This window comes from Dermacentor andersoni, chromosome 2, assembly GCF_023375885.2.
Source record: "Dermacentor andersoni chromosome 2, qqDerAnde1_hic_scaffold, whole genome shotgun sequence".
In the NCBI taxonomy this organism is placed as follows: Eukaryota; Metazoa; Arthropoda; class Arachnida; order Ixodida; family Ixodidae; genus Dermacentor; species Dermacentor andersoni.
Window position 1 is genome coordinate 108,821,536 of NC_092815.1, and position 25,311 is coordinate 108,846,846.

Below are 25,311 nucleotides of genomic sequence, written 5' to 3' on the forward strand. Positions count from 1 at the left end.
GCTCGAGGAAACAACCCGCTGGGAAAACTGGTCACGAAACCTGTAGGTTCAAGCGCCGCACGGGTTTGCGGGGTAAGAAGGTTGGCCGGCTGGTCGGTCAACGCAATAGCAGCCGAGTAGCGGAGGGGCTGGCGTAGGCGAAGGAAGAATGGATGGAGTTAATCGAAGGGGCACCTGAGTGGCCTCACATCGATGCGCCGGAACACTTTTGAACTTTTGAATATGGTGACGTAGAGCACGTAAGAAACAACGGGGGCCCGTGGAACGAGGATACGGCGGACGACAGCCGGTTGGCTTTTAAAGGGACGTTAACTTCCCGTGAATTCGTGTAGGCGATGTCACGGTGCACGGCCATACAAAAGTAAAAAAAAAAAAAAATAGAACGCAGGTGTCACCCACGCTTGAGCACAAGTGCGACCATTTTAATAAAAATGAAGTTGAAAATAAAAAGGGAAACACAGAGACACAATGTTCATGAAGAAAGGCTGCTGGGATAGGTTGTTCAAGAGCAATATGCGTAGAAGCATGGAAGACAGAGAAAGTGAGAGAGAAACCATTCGTTAAAATAAATGGAAGCCTTAGGACTCATTGACGGGCCCCGGACGGGTGGAGTCCTCAGTGCAGGATCCCATGAGCGGCGGCCTCCCGGCGCGCTCTCACGATCAGGCCACGAGCTGGTACCGGAAGTTGACGCTTCCCACAACAGCGAGGCTTCCCACTGTCACGTGGGGGAGTGCGGGATTTAGTGGGGCGGAGCTCACGAGCTGGCACGTCCAAGAGACGCGGCAGAGCGTGGCCGGAGCATTTCGATCTGGACATTGTTGAGGTTATCTGCGTGTGGGATGCGTGTGCGTCATATAGTCTGCGGTGCGTATAGGTGTACGGAAAGACGTAGAAAATATTTATCTGAGGGGCGGGGGTGGACAGAGCTTGAAATCGGAGAATACGCGATATGACGAGGGCTGTATGCTGTACAAAGGGATAAGGACGGAGATTAGCTGGGGTATATAACCCGTTTTATACCGTAGCTGTTGGCCTCTGTAGTCGGTCGGGATCGCTCCTGGCGCGCTCAAAATCGGTGCTCAACTTGGCGTGCTCAACGGCAGCTGGAAGGCTTTCTGTTTGAGTTTTCGTGCAGCAGAATGATGTTTTCTCGTATGTTCAAATTACAATCCGATGCTATCGTGTCTGCAGGTTGTGTGTAAGTCGTATACTTCACGAATTTTCTGACGCAATTTACTTTCAAACATAAATTTAGTACAATGTGGCGCTTGAGCCCGGCGAACGGCCTAGAAGAATGGGGATGTATGCTGCACATCCGCGAGCGCGTGACGTACGTCGCTTATGGTGGTGGTGCTTGTGTAAGGTCGTTCAACGTCAGCTGGGTGTGGGAGGGGAGGGGGGGGAGGGTACTTGTACATCGCCCGCTCCAGCTTCGCTGTACATCCACTTTCCCAGGGTAGAATGGAGGCGGATATTATTCTATATTATTTTTGGTAATAACATGACAATGTTGTAGTCACAGCCTTTAGCGATTAAATAGCTGCATGCCAAATTCATTCCCGAGGGGGACTGGTATTGAAACTTAAAGCCTTAAATGTTCACTACCAAGCACAACTGGAAACAAAGTGGTATGAAAGATAAGCAAGAAAGAAACGCGTCAGTGGCGAACGCACGTGAGACGCTGATGCGTCTAACGACTGACGCGAGGACTGACGACTAACGACTGACGTTGACGCGACTAACGAAAATATTAGTCTGGTAAGTCTTACTCCCGGCGTGTCAGCCTGAACACTAAAGGACCCTTGTGCTTAGGGGGTGTAATATACACTGAGCTCCGGCCCACAAATCACAGGTGGGTCTTCTCGTCTCTGGCAGTGCAACTCGCAGCCGTGGGTCTCTACTGCCGCAGAACATCTCTGCACCTGCTGTGAAAGCATTGTTTGCCGCTGTTTGGGGGAAACCGTTGTAGGGCTCGCACACTCACCGTGACTGGACATGTCTCCTGAATGAGTAGCGTCAAGGTGTTCCTCATCGACAGAATAGTTACTTAAAGAGTTGCTCCTCAAGTAGCTTGGCTGAACGGCTGTATGGCGTGCCCAGGCTTAGCAATATTTCGAGCGCCTTAGTTGGTTCTTGAATAAAAGGTTCCTACCGATCAGGGCACCGCAAGAAAATTAATCAAATAAAGCAGCATGGTTGTTGTTGTCGTCTCAGAACATGGCTCCTACACTCAGGGGGGATTGGCCACACCGGGTTGATTGAAATGTGCACCCAACAAGATACCAAAAGGGGGCAAAGGCAAACATTCAAAACGAAGCGTTAGCAACTAAATGCTAACATAAGTTTTGAGAGTAAGTTAAGGGAAAAAAATGAAGATAAGGTATTCCGCGGTCGATACTCTATAGCGGCGAAACTTTCCAGACGCTTCAAAAACTTCTGTAGAGCAGTAATCGTTCCACCATGACTTGTGCCTAATTGACCGGCACCAAAGGGCGAAATGTTTGGTCTAGTAAGCGCTAACCCCAGCTTACTAGTTGGAAATATGCGGGACATTCTACGGAGGGAGCAGAAGCGGCGGCAAGAAAGAAAGAAATGGTGCATAGATTGTGGTTCATTACAAAAAGAGCAGAGGTTAGCGATAGATAAACCAAATCTATGAAGGTAGAAGTTTAAGCGGGGAACTCTATACCACGGAAGCTTGAACTTTGTTTTGCCGATCCTGGACATAAGTGTTGTCGTCATGGTCACTGTTAGGAGTTTAATTGATGCATGGAGTTCAACGTCATAAAACAACACTCGACCTCTCATAATACGTTTTAGTGGATGCTTACGATTTAATTGTGACCCCGTAGAGTTTCTTAACGTGCATATAAATTTCGCATTTTGTTTTCTTTCGTCCACTGTTGGATTACAACTATCGTTCCCTGGTATCGAACATACGACCTCGTGCTCAACATCGGAACGCCACCGCCACTGAGCAACAACGGTGATGCTTAACAATAATGTACTGATTATTTGCTGATTGCTTGCTGTAATTTTTGTATATACCTTTTTCTTAATTCTCTAGTACGCAACGGCGGAAGTGCGCATGTTTCGCGAGCGCAATAATTAGGACTATTGCAACATGTTGCTGACATGTTACGTGCTTGCTCTTTCTTTATTTTTTTATTTCTTTCCTTCCTGTCTTCCATCCTTTTTCTCCTTTTCTCTTTTTTCTTGCTTTTCTCTATTCTTCCTTCATTCCCTATTTTTATTTTTCCTCTACTGCTTTTTTATTCCTTCCTCCTTTGTTTCACTTGCTAGGCGCAATAAATACATAAAACGGAAGTAACCACGAGGAGCGCTATAACCCAATCCGTCCACAGAGAACAATTTATGACCGAGGTGTGCAGAACGTGCCTAAACTTCCCACCGGCTTACAACAAACACGGCGCCAGTGCAGTCGCTGCATTGCTTTGTCCGCTTCTCTTGGGACGTTTTGCACAATGGATATACTTTGCGAGCTACGCTTCCTGCTTTCATTTTGCAGCCTTATTCTTTATTTCTAAAACCCACGTTTACCTAACAGGAGACAATCCGCACGCACGAGCGCACATGTGTTTGGCTTGTTAGTTAAGCCCTGTTATTCGTTCTGGTGAAGCTTCCTATCTATCCCACGCTGTTACGAAACTCGCTTAGAGAGCGCACTCTTCAACAGATTCTGGTGGCTCTTTTGTCTCTAATACTATTTATTACGGCAGCTGTTACTCGCAACCCTCCTGTCCGCTCTAACGCACGCCCTTACCTTGCTCCCTATGTTCCTCTCTCTCACCTCACTCACAACTTAGGAAATGGGCAGCGCCATATGTTCGCACTGCTAGTCGAACCCAATCTCCCTGCCTTTGCTTTATTTATTTCTTTATTTGTTCCTTAACCCTTTCTCCATTTGCAGAGTAGAAATCAGGAGCTTGATCTCGCTACCTTTTCTTTCTCTCCTCCTCTTTCCATGCAGTAAATGTGAGTAGAACTCTGAGTTCTTCTTACCTTCCCTGTTTCTTATAAAGCTTTCTTCCTCTCTCCTTCTCCAATTGTAGGGTAGCCAACCAGGCGCGACGTTGATTAACCTCCCTGCCCTCCCTTCGTTTTCGTGTCTCTCTCTCTCTCTGTTTCTGCAATCCTGTGCAAACTCACTCAGTTATAAGCAACCATAACAACACGACGAAAATGTTGACGTGACAGTAAAGAAACGACCACGGGAGCATATCGGCGGTGGCATGATGGCGAGGCTGGCATGAACGACAACGCGGGCAATGACGTTATCATCGCACGACTAGGACACTTGATTAAATGACATGAACAGCGAAGGACAAATTTTACGAAAGGAATGGTGGCCGACAAAAAACGAAATAGAAAAAGGAGAAAAGGCCCGTCATGATTCTCAGCTGCAGTCGTGGGCCTTAAGTAGCTCAGGCCTTAAGTAGCTCGCATGAGGACTGTTGCCTCTCACATCATCATTGTCAACACAACTTCACAGCTGCACAGCTTCATTTTTGGTCTTCCCGTGAACGCCCAATGCGTGGTGTCGCACTGACCTTTGGTTCCCATCGAGTCCTTATTGTTCCCCTGATTTAAAGCAAACAATCGCATTTCCAAAAGTAAGTCCTGGAACCATTACACATTTACACATACCTCGGAGCACCTCTTACATGTATCCCCATAGCCCTCTATGCTTCATTGTGGCTGCATTTCTCTTCCCCTTCACGGTTATTGTTTCTTCCTGTGTTTCCATATATCTATTGCCTTCGTTTATAAATATACCAAGGTATTTATATTTTTATTTCCTGGCCCTGTATCGCCGCTGTCTGTTCACTGTTTTCATTGAATACCGTAACACCTGATTTTCTAACACTAAATTTCAAACCTAAATTGTTGCCTTCCTGTCCACAGACATTAGCCAGAGGTTCCAAATCACTTTGCTTGTTAGCTAGCAACAAACACAATGTCGTCCGCATAAAATAAACCTGGAAGCTGCTGCTTTACTACTGTACAGTACCTACCTGTTTGTATGAGAGATTAAACCCGATATTACTTCCTTCTAGCGCCCTCTCCATCATCACCATGTACATCATAAACAGCAGTGGGTATAAAGGGCACCCCTGCCTCAGTCCGCTGTTGATGTGAACTTTCTCCTCGCTCCTCATCCCTTCTCATTCGACGCAAACAGTATTTTTTTAGGTAAATCTCCCTCAAAAACTGTAGACAATCGTCACCTAAGCCTTCCCCTTCCAGAATATCCCACAAAATCTTGCGGTCTACGTTGTCACAGGCTCCTGTAAGGTCTAAAAAAGGCAACATATAACGGTCTGTCTTCTACTTTTGATATTTCAATACACTGAGTAAGAACAAATACATTATCATCTAAACGCCTACCTATTCTGAAGCCATAGTGAAGTTCTCCCAAAATGCCATTATTATCTGCCCATGCTTGAAGCTCTTTATATAGATGGCACCGCCATCTAGGAGTGATTGAAGAAAGTACTGCATCATGAAACTAACAAGCGCCGACAGTAAGCGCTGCGGTAGTTCAAACGCACTGAAAACACGGACGAATAAAAGCACGCATACAAACATACATAGATGCATGAGTGCCTCTATTCATCCGTGTTTTTGGTGTGCTTGAGCCAGCTCTTTAAAATGGAATACCAACGTGTCCAGAATGCCACATTGCTACAACTATAGACAGGACAGTGGTTGCGGGCAAACTGGGTAAATTTAAGTTCGAGGTGCGGAACGTTTCTGCCATTTCCGAAAACTAAACACAATGAAATTTTGTCAAGAGGACAACTTGCACATTGCGTGCAGAAGCAGAGCCACCTTAAAGCGCACCGTAGGGTCTAGGCCACACTTCTGAAGCGGTCAAAGGTCAAATCAATACTTCTGCGTCCGCCGCTGTAGCTCTTTGGCTATTGCATTGCTCGAGGGTGCGGGTTAAATCCCGACCGCTGCATCCACATTTCGACGGGGCCGAAATAAAAAACGCTCGGGCACTTAGATTTAGGGACATGTTAGAGAACAACGCGATGTCAAAATTAATCCGGAGACCGCCACTACGGCGTGCCTCATAATGTGATTGTGGTTTGGCACGTACAGCCCCATAATTCAAATGAAGTTTGATACTTCTGCCACGATGCGATGGGCCATGTGAGGCAGTGAATAAGGTCAGCCCTCTCAGAGGTAATGAAGTATGGCGCAAAACAATGCATCAAACAAACACCTCCCCCTGTGTGTTCTCTGTAATACGCTGAGAAACAGCAGTGGTGCACGCAAGGTAACGTTTAACATCAACTCACTGCTGTCGTGTTAGATTAAACGTTGAACAAATTAAGCTTTGGCCGTCAACATAACCGCTAATTATAGTCAGTCAAAGCAAAGAGAGCAGTAAGCTTCGCGTACATCGATGCTCACAGTGCATGGGATCCACATAAGTTCTATATATTTATAAAGCAAAAAAGTTGACAAATGTTCTTTTGTACAGATTCTAGAGGCTGACTGGGAATGCTGAATTCTGGATCCCCTGCCAGACTATTGAACATCATTGTCTTCTGCATATGAACCTTCCACCCCACACTTGCACTTTCTCAGTTAAGGTTCTCAATAATTTGTTGTAATTCCTCCCCAGTGTGGTTGAATAAGACAAAGTGATCTGTACACCGAAGATTGCTGAAATATTCGCCGTTGATTCTTACTCCAAAGCCTTCCCAATCAAATAGCTTGAATACTTGTAAGCATGCAGTGAATACCATTGTAGAGATTGTATCTGCTTGCCTGACTCCATTCTTGATAGGTAACTTTCTGCTTGTGGAGGACCAAAATAGCTTTGATACCTTTGTAGATATTTCACAATATATTCACGTATGCCTCCTGTGCTCCTTGATTACGAAATGCCTCTATGACTGCTGGTATCTCTACTGAATCAAATGCGTTTTCGTAATCTATGTAAGCCATATGGGGAATTCGATTGCACTCCGTAGATTTCTCAATTAACTGATTGATGACATCACTATGATCCGTTGTAAAATATCCCTTCCTAAAGCAAGCCTGTTCTCTCGTTTGGTTGAGGTCAAGTGTTGCTCTGATTCCACTGGAAAATATCTTGATGAATATTTTATACAATACCACAATACTGAGAGCAAACTAACGGGCCTATGATTCTTCCATTCTTTAACGACTCCCTTATTATGGAATAGTATAATGTTGGCATTCTTTCAGCTCTCTGGTACACTTGAAATCAACGCTTGAAATCAGGAGACATTGCCTATAAAAGGCCGTAAGCCTTCTCAGGCGTGATTTCTACTTCATCTTTGATTAAACCGACTGTTATTCTATCTTCTTCTGCTGCTTTTCTTCGGGTCATGTCATGCACGGCCCTTATCACTTCATCGCTGGCTATAGAAGAAGCCTCTGTATCCTGTTCATCACTACTACGTATGAAGGTAGCGTGGCTGCTCTGGGTACTGTGCAGGTCAGTATAGACTTGTTCCGCTGCTTTTACTACATCATCAAAATTGCTGATGACACTGCCTTGCTTATCTTTCAGTGCCTACATCTTTCCTTGTCGTATGCGAAGTTTTCTTTTCACTAATTTCCTGCTGCGGCCCATTTTTACTGCTTCTTCAATCTTTCCTCTGTTACAGTTTCTTCTTGATGATCAGTTTTGACAGTTCAGCGAATTCATTCTTACCTCTTAAGTTGAACACTTCCATGCTTTGTCTGTTCTTTATTAGGGTCCTTTGTTACTTCGGAGAGCTTACCTACAGGTTGCCTTGGTGCCTTACCTCCTACTTCAATTGCTACTTCTGTAATTAGCCTAGTTACGGTTTCACTCATTACCTCTATGTTATCTTCCTCTTCCTGTTCTAAATCTCATTTCTTGTTTCTCCATTAGGACTTTTCTAGGTCCACTTCCTGTTACTGCGCCACCTATAATATAGGGGCATGCAACGGCTCCCTTGAAGTAAATGAGCATACAAATTTCAAAGGAGTTTTAATGCAAGAGAGTCGTACAAAGGAGCTACGCTGACGTTCCTGAAAAGGAAACACTGTGTGCTTTTGAAGCTCTCATTGGCTCGAGGTTTTCCTTTTTTTTCTTTTCTTTCGTTTTTTTAGAGGGAGGAGAGGAGGGAAGGCTTGGAGTTCTTTAAAAAGGAAGGTGAGGAGGGAGGGCTAATTACCACAGAATTTCTTACACCATGTTTTAAGCGTGTAGAACCAAAGCCGCTCATTGCCTCATGCACGAATATGGAGCAGAACATCAAGCCACACTACGAACGCTAAATATGATTTTAAAGACCTCGATTAGCGCAGTAACTAGGCGCGAGAAAGAAAAACACATACAAGAGGACATAAAATGCGGATGCCTCGAAGCGCAAAAGCTGATAGCGAAATCTCAAATGCCTGCAGTATTGCTGTAAGAACCCCGTATATATATATATATATACATACATATATTCTCAGAGGCATTTGGATAGAGGCTGTGGCTGTCCCAAAAAGGCATGCTGTTTCTGTACTTAAAAAGGTTTGTAGTAGCGTGAAACTTGCTTTTTTTTTAGTATGTGAAAGTTGGGAACTTCTAATTACCAGAAGTAATTTTTTTTAAAATTTCTGGCCATATTTCTGCCGCGCAGGTCCCCTTGCGGTTTCAAGCGACACACGTGAACTCCACAGCGAACTTTCCTGACCCAAAGCTCCTTTCAACTGGACTTTCTTTGATGTGTCCATGCGTCAGTGCGCCGTCTGCTTTGTAGTAATCGTTAACGCAAACATTGAAATGGCTCTGCTTCAGTCACCGTGACAAGCGCCCGTACTTTTAAGGTTCTTTCCAAATTGCTTCAGATCCTTAGCGCTACACTGAAAATGTATTTATTTGAGTCTGTCGAAGGCCAGACATAAGCATGCAACGTAACGCGTTCGCTTAGGAGTTCATCGAAGCAAAAAAAAAAAAAAAAATGAATTGAAAAAAGAAAGGCGAATCACGTGCCCTAGAACACACACAGAGGTACGGCTCAAGCAAGCTCTGCGTCCTTTTCTGATGTGAAAGGCGTCCAAAAGTTTGTGCCAAGTATAGTCTCTGTGCTTCTTTGTGCCCATGCTGAGCAATTAGTTTCTCGTTCGATACCCGGCCAAGGCGGGCGTATCCAAATGAGGCGGAATGCAAAGGGGCTCGTGTGTCACGCTTACATATACAGAGAGAAGGCTGAACAACAGAGAGGGACTGAAAATGAGCAAGAGAAAATTCACTGTTAACGTCACCGACGTAGTGAAAGTTCTCTGCTCTGTATCACACATGGCTGCTCAGGCTGTACGCCTTAGTGCATTAACTTGAACCCCAAGGGGTCCAAGTTAATACACTAAGGCGTACCTCATAAACAACTGCGCAGTTTCGGGACGCTAGACCCCACTATCTTTCTTGTTTCCATTTTGGTGTCTGTTTTTGTGTCTCCCTGTATTTGCGCTGCAACGGCCTCCATAGGTATCTTTTCTTTTTTAATTCAAATGACTATGGTAGCGAGGAGACTCTTCAACACCTTCTCTGTGGCTGTCCTCGCTACAATTTACAGAGACGACCACTCGAAATCGTGATAGCGCGATTCGACCAACGACCTCTAACGGAGGAACTTATTTTAGAATGCCGACATCACAAAGCATCGTAGCGGAGGGCGACGAGGGCACTGTTAACTTTTTAAGGGCAACATAATTGGTCAAGCGGCTGTAGCCTGACCAGATGCTTATAGTGCTGCTAGTGCTACTGTGCTGTGTGGGGACAGTATACGGTGACAGTATTTGACTGTGATTGTATGCCTATGCTCCTTTCTTTCTTTATTTTTACTTTGCCGTCACTTTACCTCCCCATCCCCTCTCTCCCCAGCGTAGGGTAGCGAACCGGATCTACCCATTAGGTAAACCTCCCTGCCTTTCCTCTTTCTTCTGTCTCTCTCTTAATTCATATGAACACAAAAGAAATAAATTACGACAAGCATAGCGTTCACGGCTCCTCCCTTTCACGTAACGGAAATGAAGCGAATAAATACTGTAAAGTTACGTCATAAATACGGAGCCGTAGTTAAGAGGGTGGATGATAGATGTCCTATAGAAACACTGGAACGCACGAAAACAAGAGACAGGAACAGGCTGCACCCCGCTCAATTCCGAGTCCCGACCGGGCCCAGGTGAAGAATACATACAGGTAACCTTACGCACTCGCGCATACATAATAATTAAACCTGTGCTTCATCATATATGTAACACGACGATGACACGCATACTAGAAACCAAGCCCACATAGATACAAATAGCGTAAGTCGATGTCGCTTACATAATTTCATAACAAACACATTTATTCTACCTGTTTTTTTGCATGTGTGTGTGTGTGTGTGTTCCTTTTTAAGAGGGAGCTTTAGCTCTGGTGCTCCTATCTAAATACATGTAAAAGGAGAATTCGTTTTTCTCCGTAACCACTGCACCACATTTGACGAGGTTTATTGTATTTAAAAGAAAAGTTCAAAATCTAGTTACTTTATGTCTCGAATTTTCCATTTAAGTTGTCAATTTTTTATGTAAAATTGGCAAAAATCAAAATTTTTCAGGAAACGAAACTATCACGTTTGCAACTCTGTATCTCAGCAAGGAAACATTATATCATAGTTCTGTGAATTGCATTTGAGAGTACATCTAAAGCGGACAAATTTGATATGTGCACATATATCTAAAAAATTCAGTCGTATGGAAATATAGCTTTTTCAGAACCCTTGTACACAACGTAACAAATTCACGCAAGATATAAATTGACATATCGAATTTGTCCGCTTTGAATGATCTAATGGATGCTGTTTACAGAACCACGATATCTATTCCTGATGCAGAGCTATTAATTTATAAACTTCGCTCGTCTATTCCTTTTCGAACTTCCCAATTTCTGAAATGTTTTTAAACAGAATTCAGGCCTTAAATCGAAATCCTGCTTCCAACAGTCACTAGGATTTAACTTTCTCTCTCGAATGTAACAGATTTCGTTAAAATCGGTCCAGGGGTTATTTCAGAAAAGTGTTTTTGCGTTTTACATGTATTTGAATAGGCCGCATCGGAGTTGGGCCCGAGCTAAAGCTTCCTCTTAAGCCCTCGACATCTTCATTCTCACGCGCACATCAACCAGATTGAGGGCTCTTGACGCGGCAAAGCTGAGCACGAGCTCTCAACTGCCGATACCGTAAAATAAGGAGCGCCCGAGCTTCGTACCGAAGATGAGCACCATCTCGCGAGTGTCGCCGAAATGAGAAACAGCGAGAGGGGAGGAGGCAGTGAGACGCGGCGGGTGGCGTCCCCTGTCGTTCGGCTTTGCCACGTTGCGATCGCGTTGTGCCGTGGTGCCGCACGTGCTGCGCGCCGGCACCAGTCGGTCGCGGTCCGCGTTCGGCGTAAGACGGCTCCGTTTTGGATTACGTGCTTGCCCGCCGTTCGGTTGCCGGTAAGTTTGGCCATGTGACGAGGCGGGGTACTACCAGCGTCTGGTAGGAGCGCTATAGACTTACGCTCTGTGCGCGGAGAAAGAACGTGCTTTAAGATGACGCATACTTTTTTTTAGCACCACGTGAATGTCTTTCAGCGCGTGAGTTAGTCTCACCTAAGCCCAGAGTGCAACACTTTAACCGAAACAACAGCTCCGTGTTCTTACTAAGAATCTGGTGACTTAAACTCACACTGATCTCGTCTTTTCTCGCTCTTTCTTTTTCGTTTTTGGTCGTTATAACTCAAACCAGGAGAACATTAAACTTTTCACCGCAAACATAAGCTGCCTGCTTTGTAGTCCGCCTCTTATGTAGCGCTGTTTCGCTGACTTCATTTCACGCACTTAGAAAACGGCACACGAGGTTTGGTCGCATGATGACGGCAAAATAGTTTATGGGCTTCTTGAATTTTTCTAGCTCATGTGCTGCTGACTAGAGACAGGAAATATTACAAAAAGGGGGGAGGGAGGCACAGACGTTTAATCCAGAACGTGTGACAGGCACCGTTTATGAGTGGTGTAATCACGTGGTGCTTGTTCATTAGCTTAAAAAATACAAGCGGCCTACAGATTGTATGTGGGTTTGTAATAAGCTTTCCGGTAAGTTATTCATGCTGAAATGACGTGAACACTGATACGTTGAACGCACGAAATGACTCTGCCTGGCTAAAAAGAGAAGCACAGCTTGCTGAAAGCTCCTAAGCAATGGCAATTAATTTCAGGACTTAAGCAGAAATCATACTACGAAATTTGTTTACTGCGCAAGTAACTACAATTATTAATTTTTCTACTCTGACGTACGTATCAATATGAAAAATCAAGATTACTCATTACGCCGGAAAGGTTGATTGCGTTTTAAAGAAAAACATACTGCCGGAACATTAAATCGGTCGGGCTGCATGGTATATTAGGACACATGGTAAGCCCAGCTCAACATTGTGATAGCTTTAAAGCTTGCTATGGCAAGTGTGCGGTGACGAATGCTCAGTCTACAATATGAAATGCACCTTTTATTTCTCCTAGTTCTCATTCTCTTATAAAGTCGGCGGTGCCTAGACGATATTTGTTTGCTTTCATCTTCACCTTATGAATCTTTCTTCTTCACCTGAACAAAAAGTCACTAAGAAATTTCTTTTGAGACATCATTTAGTACTTCGAACAAGAGCACACTGAGACTGGAACAACCAAGCAAAATCATTCAATAAAGTAGCTGCAATTTTCTTCGTGTGTCTTCTTATAGTAAACATCAACGTGCGTAACGTTAGTGAGTCCTTCTTAGGTGCAATATCATTGTTCCCGGTTGAAACGTTATCACCTTCATTCATCCAGAAGGCACCTAAAGGCTCACGTGCAAGCAAAGAAAAAAAAATGTTGCTGTGTTCGAGATTCTGTGAAAAAAAAAACTAAAATAAAAAGACAGCGCGTAACATGCGATATCACAGGGTGGCTCAGAAAATGAACTCGCTGCCCGCGGAGAGTTGGACGCTTACCCATAATTTTTTACTTACCTTAATTAATACACATTGTGCGCAATTGTTGTTAGTTTGCAGTACTATAATGATTGCAGAAAAGACGACAGAAGAACATTTCTGCTGGTTGCACCGTAACTGTTTGCACTTTAACTACTGATACCTAAATAGCAGATAGCAGAGGGGACGGAGGTTACTGAGGGGGAAGAACGTGGAGGAGGCATGGGAATAAAGAACATATATGAGGAAAGATATTTACAACCATAACCTCTTTGGCCCGAAGACCATTGAGGCATGAGATCACTTTTCAAATCGAATCTTAATACAACAGTTCATATTACAGGTTCTTACGTTGTAAGCGCGGAAAAAAAAACAAAAAAATTATACGGCTGACTATGACGGCTAGATGCCGAAAGCAGGATCTCACACGTACGTGTAGAAAGTGACCAATTCATGGTCGCAGGGGTACACCGCTAAACTGACACGAGACGAAAGAAAGATGCAATACCACGGAAAATATGTGAGTTTTCCTTGCTTCGCCACTATCGCAGTGCCACTCGACTCAATAATTTTGTTTTTCCTATGACTAGCATATAAATAGCATGCGATTAGCACGGCGCATTTCTAAACGTATCCTTAATGCCATCGGTCAGTTTAAACTCAGCGCTTGGTTCGTCCTATTGTCTCTTTCTTTTGTCCCGTGTCGGTTTAGCGTGGCCTCTGCAGCCAAATAGCTTTACCAACTCGCCCAGTTTACTCTTCTTCTTATTTCTTTCCTTTTGTGTATATTGTCGTAAAATTTACTTTTCTTTGCAGAGATACAAACATAAATGTGAAACATCATGAGGTAGGTTCGAACCTTGGTGCTAAACTCTGGATTTTTTCTGTAAACTCACGGTAATCAAAACGCACTTCAGGTAGTTTTGTGATAGTCTGTGACGACCCAACGCTCTACGTAAAATCTTACGTAGTTTTTGCGAACGCTGCACAAAAAAATAAATACGAATAAACCAACTGTAGGCAGCTCCGGTTGCATCTGATTTTATCTTCTAGATCAAAATTTTTAAATTAAGTGGTTCCTATTTTCTTTTTCAAGGTTTGAACGTAGCGTCAAATACAGGGTCTTTCAATTAAAAAAAAATCGTGTGGCAGATTGCACAATTCTAGTCCATGAGCTGGTATACTTGAAGAGGCGGACATTACTTGCAAAAAAAACTGAAGTGAATATTCGACTAATTAACTGAATTCACTAATTACGTTTTAGCTAATTACCTGAGGGCCCATATTCCAATTTACAAATTCTATCTGGGAGTTCGCAAGGCGGTTCTACTTGGAAAGAATTCTCAGCATGACACCGGTTTCGAGAAATTAATTCCCGAACTTCGCGGAGAAATGCATTGGCGTTCTAGGTACTTTTGTGCTTCAATGCATAAAATGATGTTTTTTAAAGAAAGTAAGTGGAACGTGGGTGCATTCTTACCACAAGTTTGACGGCGGATATCTCATAAATGGTGTCATCCACACAATTTTTTTCGAGTGGATATGCCTCGCAGTCTCACCCGCTAGAATTTGTAGATTGCAATATGTGGAACAAGAAAATTAGTTATAATATAGTGATTTTTTAAAAACAGTCGATTGTGCATTTCATTTTATTGTGCTAGTAATGTCCGCCCCTTCGAGTAGATCAGCTCATGCCCTGCAATTGTGCTATCCGCCACAGGCAATTTTTATAAAGATTTTTCCAAAGTGTTCGTTGAAACACCCTGTATAATGAACAAAGGGCCGCGCGAGGAAAAACAGGCGGTGACTAAGCAACAAGTTTTCACTTCAGTTGGAGCTTCCTCACACGTCGCGGTGTCTCCACGCAGCGTCACAGTTGACAGCGATCGCAGAGCCGCCGAGATAAGCTTGGCCCCGACTGCTTTTATGAAGTGAGCTACATTGCCGCGCGCGTTAGGTATCCGCGTCGCCAGGCGACCGGCACGGCTCTGTGCGGCCAGCCAGCAGACCACGCGCTCGAGAGCAGTTGGTTCCGCAATATCGCGAGCGTATTGCGCCACATATATGAGCAAATGTCAGAGAGTCTCTAGCGCAACACAGTCCTCGCGGGAGTCCGTATCGAGGCGGTGGAAAGAGGAGGCGGAGGAGGTGCGTTGCTAGCTGGAGGCGGGACCTATATAGCCCGCGCCGGCAATTGCTCGTGCCCGAGGGTCGCTGATCGAGTGCGGTGAAGACCGAAGCCCGTCGCAATACAGGATACGGGGAAGGCTAACGACGAGGACGGCGGAGAGTGCCAATGCAACGCAACAGGCTGCGAGCCATATTCATCCTGTGTACTTCGGCCCCTTTTAGCCTGCTCACCACACGCCACCGCTCGCACTCCAGTTCTGCATCACGGAATAATTTGAGGAGGAGAGTTTTCTTCCAAACAGCCATTAAGGGGGAATGTGCGATTTTACTCGCGCGAGCAAAATTCCACTTGAACTTGTGTGCGGAGCCGTTCTATGCGCTGCATGAGTCCATCCATTAACGCTTCGCGTTGTCTTTCAAATGCAGGACACTCGAACAAATAACGCTTGATGTCGCCCGTGGCTCGACAGTGCACAAACGACGACAAAGACGACGACATATTAAGTCCTGTCTAGCACCCTGTGCAGATGAGGTAGAGAAGGGTAGCTGCATTCGGTTCTTTTTAGGCCCTTGGTCCCTCAAACTTGGTGCGGTGAAGACCACAAGGAAGGCATGTTGCTTATGACATTCGTATCGATTAAAATTAAACTATGGTTTTTCACGTGCCAGAACCACGATCTGATTATGAGGCACGCCGTAGCGGCGAACTCCGGCAATTTGGAGCCTCTGGGGTTCTTTAACGTGCACCTGAATCTAACCGCACGGGTGTTCTCGCATGTCGCCACCCATCATTGGTATCGATGAGACCCGACGCATTGCATGAGCGCCTGCGCCCGTATGCAATTGTAGCAACTCTGCACGTTCCTTTTTTTTTTTTTGCGAACTGTTACAAGGCCGCGCGCCCATCACGTGCAGCTTGCCTGTTCCTCGCACCCGATGCGCCGCTGTTATATGCAATCTCTATATCGTGTTCTGTTAGCCGGGTGCCTCTTCAAAAACGTGAAGTAAAGCTGAAGCAGAAACTGCTACGGATATCATATTATTGATATTGAATGTATATTGTAGCGGCATTTTTTTTAAGCACACGCATGAACCCTGATTTTCAGTTGCCAGTTAGGAGAAATACGTTCGATATGGTTATGCATACTTAACACTGCCATATACCCAGTCCATGCGCTTACAACGAAGTATGAAAAAAGTGGATAAAGCGTCATTTGTATAACGACATAAAAAAAAGATAAATTCTATGTACCATCTTTTCATAAAAAGCACGTGATCAAGAACCAGTTGGCGACATTCAAAAAAGTTCAGAAATCACCGGCAAAGCAATCTGAAGAAAGCTAAACAAAATTACTATCAACAACTGTTTTTTGACATACGCAACGAACCGAAACTTATGTGGAACGCTGTGAATAAAATAACAAGTAGAAATTCGAGTATCGTGTCACACGTACCGTTACTGAACAAAAGTCAAATGACAAGCATGAACGAACATTTTGTTCAGGCCGGATCATGTGCCTGGAAAGGAGGCGAACGAAGAGTGGTTCATGCGATTGATATCTCACCGGTGACCAGCTCCATTTTTTCTGCAACTCGCAGATGGTGTTGAGGTGCAAAATATGATGCACAAGATTAAGAGTTCTGAAGGAATAAAACCGGAGCCGATCAAATATGTCTCAAACGGAATAAGTGTTGTTCGGGCTTGTATTGTTAATTTGCCAATATATACAGGGATTTTTTCAGATGCGCTAAAAACCGCCCGCATAACACCAATCCATAAAGGTGGGGCGAAAGATCAAGTGAAAAATTACAGACCAATATCGGTCTTAAATATATTTTGAAGCGTTTTGAAAATGTCGTGGTTGACAGGTTGTGGCCTTTTTTGACTAAACACAATGTAATCTCAAAGTATCAATACAGTTTCCAAAAGAATAAGACAGCGGAGCAAGCCTTTCTAGATATCAAAGATAAAATAATCGAGAACATCGAAGAACAGATGGTTACACTTTGTCTTTATTTAGATTTGCGGAAGGCTTTCGACTCGATAGATCATAAAATATTAATACATAAACTAGAAATCTACGGAATACGCGGCGTCGTTAATGATTTAATAAGAAGTTATTTAACGAATCGAAAACAAATTATTTAGATAAATTCTATTGCATCTGACATTTTGTTTATAACACATTAGGGTACATTAGGGCTGGAAACTAGGCCCATTATTGTTCTTAATTTATGTAAATGATATTGTACGAATACCCGAGTCACCTGACTTGGCAATGCATGCCGACGACACCAACGTTTTTTTTTTCCTTCCAATGAAACGTCTCAACTTTCTGTCAGCGTTAATGCGTATCTAAATCGCTTGTCAGTTTGGCTGATAGAAAATAGTCTTGAAAAAAATACTGCAAAAACAACATACATTTTACTCAGGGCTCGTAACAAGCACATACCCAATGACATTAACATTCATTTCAATGGTGCGGCAATTAGCCATGTCCAAGAACAAAAATTCTTAGGCGTATTGTTTTATGAACGTTTATCTTGGGGCACATATAAGGATGCTATGCGATGACCTTTCTAAATATGTCTGTATAATAAACAGGATAACACAGCTGATTCCACTTTGACTCAAACAGCAGTTATACAGTGCTGTCCTTTACTCTAAACGCTCCTACGGGCTCTTGGTTCGGAGAAAAACTTCCAAAACACTACAACAAGTTAATTCGTTTAGAGAAACGAATCCTTCGAACATACGGCAATTGCCATGGCCGTTTTGTAGACCTTGGAACAGCTCCATTATTGCAACACCACTCCCTTTTTCGAACAGACAGAATAAATAGGAAGCTTCTGATCGCCATACATAAACGAAAATTATTCACCAAAACAGACAATGATGAAATATCTCGTTGTCCACAACGTCGGAATACCAGACATTTACCGAAGACAAACAAATCACGGAAAACAGACATTCATATATCAGTCGATAGATTTATTAAACAAGGTAGTAGAACTGTTCAATTTTAGCGCTTCAGAAAGCTCCTTCAAAAAAAAGAGCTTAGTGCATTATTACTTGTCGATGACATCTGCTTTCACTAATTATTTATCAGTATTTTGTTTCCATTGCATCTGTATGTATGCGTGTATGACCTAACAAAGAGTTCATATAGATAGAATTTGTTCTAATGTTTATGCGACTTCCTCATTCCAATGAACGAATGCTGTAGTCATTTCTGTGACTGAAAGTTTTGTTACTATTGTGCGAAATATATGCACGTTTTATGTGTGTTTATTTGTAGTGATTATAATCGCTATTGTAACTGTTGGGTCTGGGACCCCTGTCAGGCCTTCGTGCCTTTAGTCTCCCCTCGCTTAACAATACTTATCCGACCGTGAGCATTCACTTTAACTACTTTGCTCTCTATTAAACACACATCTACTGTTAAACACACATCCACGGGGCCTGAGCGAGGGTGTACGAATGGAAAAAGCCGCTAGGCGCTAAACTGACGTGTGTACGTTGTATGCTTGCGAAGCTTGTGCATCGATGGTCTTCTCGGGGGACGTCATCTGCAAACGCTTGCTGACGCGGTGGACATTAAACAGTGCCAATATTACATATAGTGCGTGTCGTAGACGTATAGTGTCTATTGCTATCGCAAAATATCTGACGCCAATTTATGATGTTGATCACACGAAACAACAAAAGCGGTTCCATAGACAAGCAAACTGATTTTTTTTACAAACTCCATATGCGCAATAACATCAGCACGTCCGCGCAATGTGCCTATGGGCCCTACGGACATGATAGCAATTTCCAGAACATGCGAATATGTGAGGAGAGATAAACTTCCGAGGGATCTCTTCCATAAATATTCAACTAGTAAATAATATATTTTAAAGGGGGTATGCGCTCTACCACTCCTTCAAAACTGAACTACCGCTAATTTTGTGAAAAGCGGTATAATTATTTTTAAGACAGCTGGCCCGCCATGCTCCTTGGCGGCACAATGTGCCCTTGAATTTATAGGCATAAAATGCTAGTGAACTTCAGTACTTAACATTTTATTTTAGCGCATTTGCACAGCGCAGTTGTATTGTAAACGTGAAGGCCTAAAGCATGTTTATTTCGCAAAGCTTTATTTGCGTCGGTCATGTTCGAAGATATTCATTCCTTAATGCGCCACTCATTGTGCATTTAGCTTTCGTTTCTGATGCTGGGCATGTGGGCACAAAGACTCGAAATTAAGCATTGTCATGTCTGCGCAGGCAGTGCGAATCTCATTTCGAAAGCAGGGTGGAGGCGAAAGCTGTTGCGCTCTGATGCTCACGCCTCCCAAAAGAAAAGGCGACTGCATCGAGTCTACAAATTTAGACATTGCCCGCAAATTTTAAAAATTACGCCCTTCGCGCTTTCACCAAACAAGCCTGTGGAAGTCACCTGCACATATAAACCGTCTCATACTTAGCAAGCAAAGCTTGGGAACCTACCTAAGTATGGTGCTCGTAGTAATTTAATATCTCTCAGCGCATTCCTTACTGAACTGGCTTCTGACCTGCGACGTCTTCTAATTACTATAAAACTATGACGCAGAGTTATTGTTGCGTCAAATAACATATCATTTGTATTCCGTGAGCTTGGCAGTTATGTATTAAGTATATTGTCGCGAGCGCAGGCGGTGTGCTACAGAAGCTGCGCATGTCATTCCGAGAGTGTCACGTGGCAGTGACAGTGAAGAAGAACAGTGGCACAATGCAAGTCACGAAACTAACTGTTTACTGGGCGAACCTGTGCCCAGTGAAACAAGTAGCACAACGACAGCGACGGGCACCTTCGTCGATCGTCGAAATCTGATCTCCGAGTCAAGCGCGTAGGCTTTTATGCATGGCTCGGCAAAGGTTCCAGCGTAATTGCATACCTTCCAGAAAGTACAACATTATTCGCGTAGCTCGAACTATCTGATTAGACAAGCTCCGGCGAGAACAGATACAACAGATAGAATCAACGATAACATTTGAGTAAATTCGAAATCATGCAGGCGTACCTTAATTGCGTTGAGCGATAACGTTAACCTGTTAGCGAGTGAAATGCGGTCCTACGAAAAAAAGGATAAACAAGTGCACGTGTCAATACGTTTGTACCTGCGACATTTTATGCATAACACTTGCCCCATATATTGGAACTGTAATATATGAAGTCATTAGATAATCTCAGTTCTGCGCCATGACAATACGTACGCAGCACGCAAGCGTTTTGCGGAACATGGCAGCCCGTGTCATGACAGGGCTTTTAAATAGTGCATGGGAGTGCCCACGTATTTAAACGTACGAAGACCTGCTGCGCCATCTGGAAAGTAAAAAGTGCTCGTTGTCTACAGCCAAGCCAAGCCAAGTCTTCACGTAGCAAAGCCAGACCGTCGCCCATCAAAAAAAAAATAAAGAAATAGAGCCTTCCGCTGGTCGTTTTTGAAACCGTCACTTTAAGAAAACGAAAAGTCTCGATCCAAGTTATAAAGCGATCTTGCAACACTACAGGGAATTCAGAAGGCTCTACCCAGCCCCGCATAGGAACCTTTCAGCCGCGGATTCAGCGACATTACGCATGCTCCAAACGGACACATACATAAACCAACATAAATTGCACATATACTACCCAACAGCATACAAGGACATATGCCCGTGGTGTGGGAGCACACCAACGCTCTACCACATCACATGGGAGTGCACAGCTCACACAGAAGAAGAAGAAGATAATAACACGAGAGCGAGGTGGGAGGCTCAGGAGGCTCGGAGATCACTCAGGCTCGTCCGGAGGGCAGAAAGGATGGCGAGGGCCAGCGGTGCCTTGGAATAGGGGCCCGACCACACGACGTTACCCCGTTTTAGGGGCAACGAAATTCTTTCTACCAATAAAGTTTTGTTCTTCTTCTCGCACTGACCCGAACAAACGAGAACTACGACAGCAGCATACCGAGGCCCCCCACGTACGCGCGCGAGAATCGAATGCGTGCGCACGCGGCGGCCGCGTACGCATCACGTATACCGATCGAGTTGCGTTCTGCACATGCGATTTCGATGGAGGCGAAATGTGAAAATACCCACGCACTTAGATTTGGGTGCATATTACAGCGAAGCTGTACACCTCTACTGTCCAATGAAATTTTCGTGTCGTTGTGGTAAGCAAAAAACTCCCCATACGTGGCCCGATCCCGGAGATAGGGCAATGCAGGGCCGACCCGCGGCAGAGTTGAAGCAGGCGTTAAGCACTCCCCATATGTGGGCCGATCCCGAAGATAGTGCGATGCCGGGCAGACCCGCGGCGAAGGTGCAGTTCGTCATTAAGGGGTCCACATGCACAGCTTTGCTGTTCATCTTTCTTCACAGAGTGGAAGGGCACTGAGATTTTTTTAAAGAACCTCAGTTGGTCAGAATTCCCGGAGCCTTCCACAACAGTGTGCCTGATAATCAGATAGTAATTTTGGCACGTAAAACCCCAGAATTAAATTTTTCAATCTTGACATGTTCGACGTCACTCTTACGTACCAGCGCTAGGCTCTGGCGCAAAAGAAAAAAAAAAATGCTGAACTTTACTCCCTTGTCCCTTTCGCATAATCAATTTATTACTTTGAAATTTACAAACTTAGGGTTTTAAAAGGGTCTACTTCGTTAGTTGTAACTTATTTAGTGTATCTTAGTGTTCCGTTAAAACGATATTTTTCGCCGCCGCGTTACACACCGCCAACATCGAGAGAGTGGCTTCCCCGACACCGGCTGCAGCTAAACCCATTCTTCCAATTTACGTAGATTGGCCCAGCTCATTCAAACGAATGTAAAACACCCCAAAATTATGCACCAACTGAATCATTTTCGGATGTAGTTCGCTGCATTAAAAACAAGGTATCACGTTGCAAGAAGATAGTCAGATATTTATTTAGGCCATGACATATTTTACAATGTGCGTCAATATACACACACTTAAGTAACATTTTCATCTGACGATGAGGTGATCACGTCTGTACAGAGTGGTAGCAACGTTCTCCAGGAAATGTTCGGCGCTTTCGCTCAGGAACTGGAGGCACGAACCTTTGCTACTAGTCCAGGCTAAACAATGCGACTTGGCAGATGGGCTACTAAATTAGCAGCGAAACACGCGCACTACAAAAGGCTGCCGTGCTTGGACGTTTCGCGCACGTTTTCTATGCACCACGCCGATATGTGGAAGACAGTGGGCGGAAAGACGAGTAAAGCTTTGCTATGGAGACGCCTGATTCCATTTCTGGGTTTGAGCACTAAATCGAGTGTTGTGTGGCCGGACACTGATGCCGCACCAACACAAACTAGTCAGACGTGGGTAACCCAGAGGAAAATGTGTAGTGTCGCGTGGTAGATCGGAGGGCGCTGCACTTAAAAAAGAAATTATATTTTTATGTGCCAAAATCACAATCTGATTATGACGCACGCCGTATGTGGGGGCTCCGGATCGCGCTCCACTTTTCTAAAAACGCCCTTGAACCAAACATTTCATTTGCCGTATTGCTTATCTTATTGTGTTGTTTTTTGCCACTTCTCCAGGTAAGGTGTTTGCGGCCTGTCATTTCCCCACCATTCTTACGCGGGCTACTTGGAACAGCGCGAAGTAGTAAGGGCAAGGCCCAGAAGACCAGGACTCAGGAAGAAGAACACAAACGACTTCCTGAGTCCTGGTCTTCTGCGCCTTGCCCTTACTACTTCAAGCATGAACCAACTAGCCCAAGCAAGAGTTTTACTGGAACAGCCCGCACGTGCAATTTTGGCTCAAACGACCGCAGCAACTTCTTGACGATCCTAACGGAAAACTAGCAGCCAGAACGCGGAATTACACGGGCTTCATAGAATTTAGCATATCTGCAGAATAGTCGGGCTGAAAAAAATAGTGGCAACCTCTGCACACCAGGTCATCAGGAAAATCTTTTAGTTCACTCAACTGGGGAAGAAGTAAAGGTTCAGCGCGGCGTTAGTCAGTCTTCACTCTGCTAACCAAAATTATCAGTCAGTCCCTGCGAATAGCTCATTCTTCCCTTTTTTTCTTGTTTATTTCCTTCTTTTCTTTCTTTGGCAGGTTCATCTCCAGCATGTAAAGTAATGCTATCATGCAAATACGCCTTGAGAAGCACTGAACAGTAATTTCATTTCTTTCTCAAGCAGCCAAAGTACAGCGCCGCTACACACGCGATGAGCCGCCGACTTCCGGTCATAATGGACCCTCCGGCGTAAATGCAGACCGGCCATCCTTAGCGCGAGGATCGTTATAAAGTGAAGGATCTCTGTGCGTGCCCAACTCTTCCTACTCGCCGTTCCTTTTTTCTCTTTTTTTCTAATAAGCAGAGCTCTTGTCCTTGTCGTTCAACTGGAATGGGGACAACGAAAGCAACCAAACTAAGAACGACAAACGGAAGCACGCGAGAGCTCGGAACGGCGTGCACAAAACACCGTCTGCACGAAATTTCACGAGCTGATTGCCCGCACGCAATGCACTTGTGGCTACGTGGATGCAATCCGACACAAAAGGAGAAACTTTAATGAATGATTTAATGGCGTTAGAGCGCAGTCCTTCTGTGCGGCCTCAAGAAGACCCTAGGTCCATGCACAACCTATTCGTTGCAAGGGCCAGCGTTAATGGTGCTCTAGAGATTTCTGGAGGCGAGCAAAATTCCCGAGAGAATATTGATTATAGAGTATATATCATCTATTGTAGGTTCACTGCATGCATTTACTTTTGCCGGACTTTGTTCCATCCTGTGCCTAACTAAATGTGCCTTCGTGTGACCTTGTTCTATGTTTCCTTATGAGCGCTGACTTTAGTTATGTGACTCTACTTTGTGTTCCTTTGCTCTTGCCTTATGCCCTTCTTTTCTGGTATTTCCTTTAATTTCTTTCTTTTAGGCGCCATGACATTGAGAGAGAGTGCTTGATTATCATATGCACTGCCTTTCGGTGTGAGTGCAATTTTCCGTGATATTTTTATGTCTGTGGCCATCCTTATTTGCACTGTTATGTGAAAAATACTGAGCCATTCAACTCTGTGAAGGTGGATGACCAGCGAAGCTGTGTAGCAGATGCCAAAGAGGCGACAAGGAATTTTCAACAAGGGTGCGAACACATTTAATGTCTTGATCAGTGGTCATCGTAGCGAAAAGTACGTACACACACACACACACACACTTATTTTTATACAACAGCGTTCATTCGTGTTATACGGTCCTTATATACATCGGTGTTTTGATTTCGCTATATACCGAGGTAAAGAATTTGAGATCGAAATTACCGCACCGACCCGCAGTGGACCAGTGCCGCCAGCGCCTTCGCAGAGGGAGGGGCATTATATGAACGCTGGCTTGATGAGCGGCAACGGAGCCAGTTGTGCCATAGTAGTATAGTAGTAGGTACCAAATGAGGGCGCCAACACACACACAGACACACACACACGCGCACACGCACACACACACACACACACACACACACACACACACACACACACACACACACACACACACGCACGCACACACACACGCACACGCACGCACGCACACGCAGGCACACACACACGCACACACGCACACACACACGTACACACACACGCACAGATATATTAATATATAAACAGGAAACGATAGAGTGCCCATCACGACTCAGAAGTTATGGCAAGATGCTATGGTGCAGAATGCCGCGGGTTCGATTCCTGGCAGCTGCGTTCACGTTATCATAAAGGCGCAACGCACGCACAGTCACGGACGGTGATCCAGGCGCATGTTAAGCAATCTTAGCTGGTCAACATTAATTCTGAGCTCCCATCAATACAGGCACTTTTTCGCAGAACGCAGTGCGTTACTTTGTGACGTAAAACCCAACAATTTAAGTTTTGAAACGCTTACGGTGGGGGTGAGTGGCAGAGGTCGTTGGTGATACGTCAAATGCTTAGATATCCCCGTTGTGGAAAATATGGCTACTGAAGTTCTGCATTAACACACGTAATTCTGAGAATATAAGTTTTTTTTTTATATCATATATAACTAAACGAAAGACTTCTGTGACAGATAGTGTAATTGTAATTCTTGAGCTGGATTACGAGAAGCGGAAAGTACTATACTCGGACCGGAAATTGAAATGCATAATCTAACAATTTAAAATTCA

At 44.3% G+C, this 25,311-nt stretch overlaps 1 protein-coding gene across 3 annotated transcripts in view; it reads left to right on the forward strand.

Moving 5' to 3' along the window:
• The first annotated feature begins 11,435 nt into the window (after window positions 1-11,435).
• Window positions 11,436-25,311, forward strand: part of LOC126541401 (gonadotropin-releasing hormone receptor-like) — a 48,693-nt gene continuing 34,817 nt past the window's right edge. For 2 of the 3 annotated variants that reach the window (XM_055076613.2, XM_055076614.2), the window contains exon 1: window positions 11,437-11,503. The gene's annotated coding sequence lies outside the window, so the exon portion shown is untranslated. Of the gene's footprint in view, window positions 11,504-25,311 lie in introns of all 3 variants that reach the window. The other variant, XM_050188166.3, reaches the window with a different exon arrangement.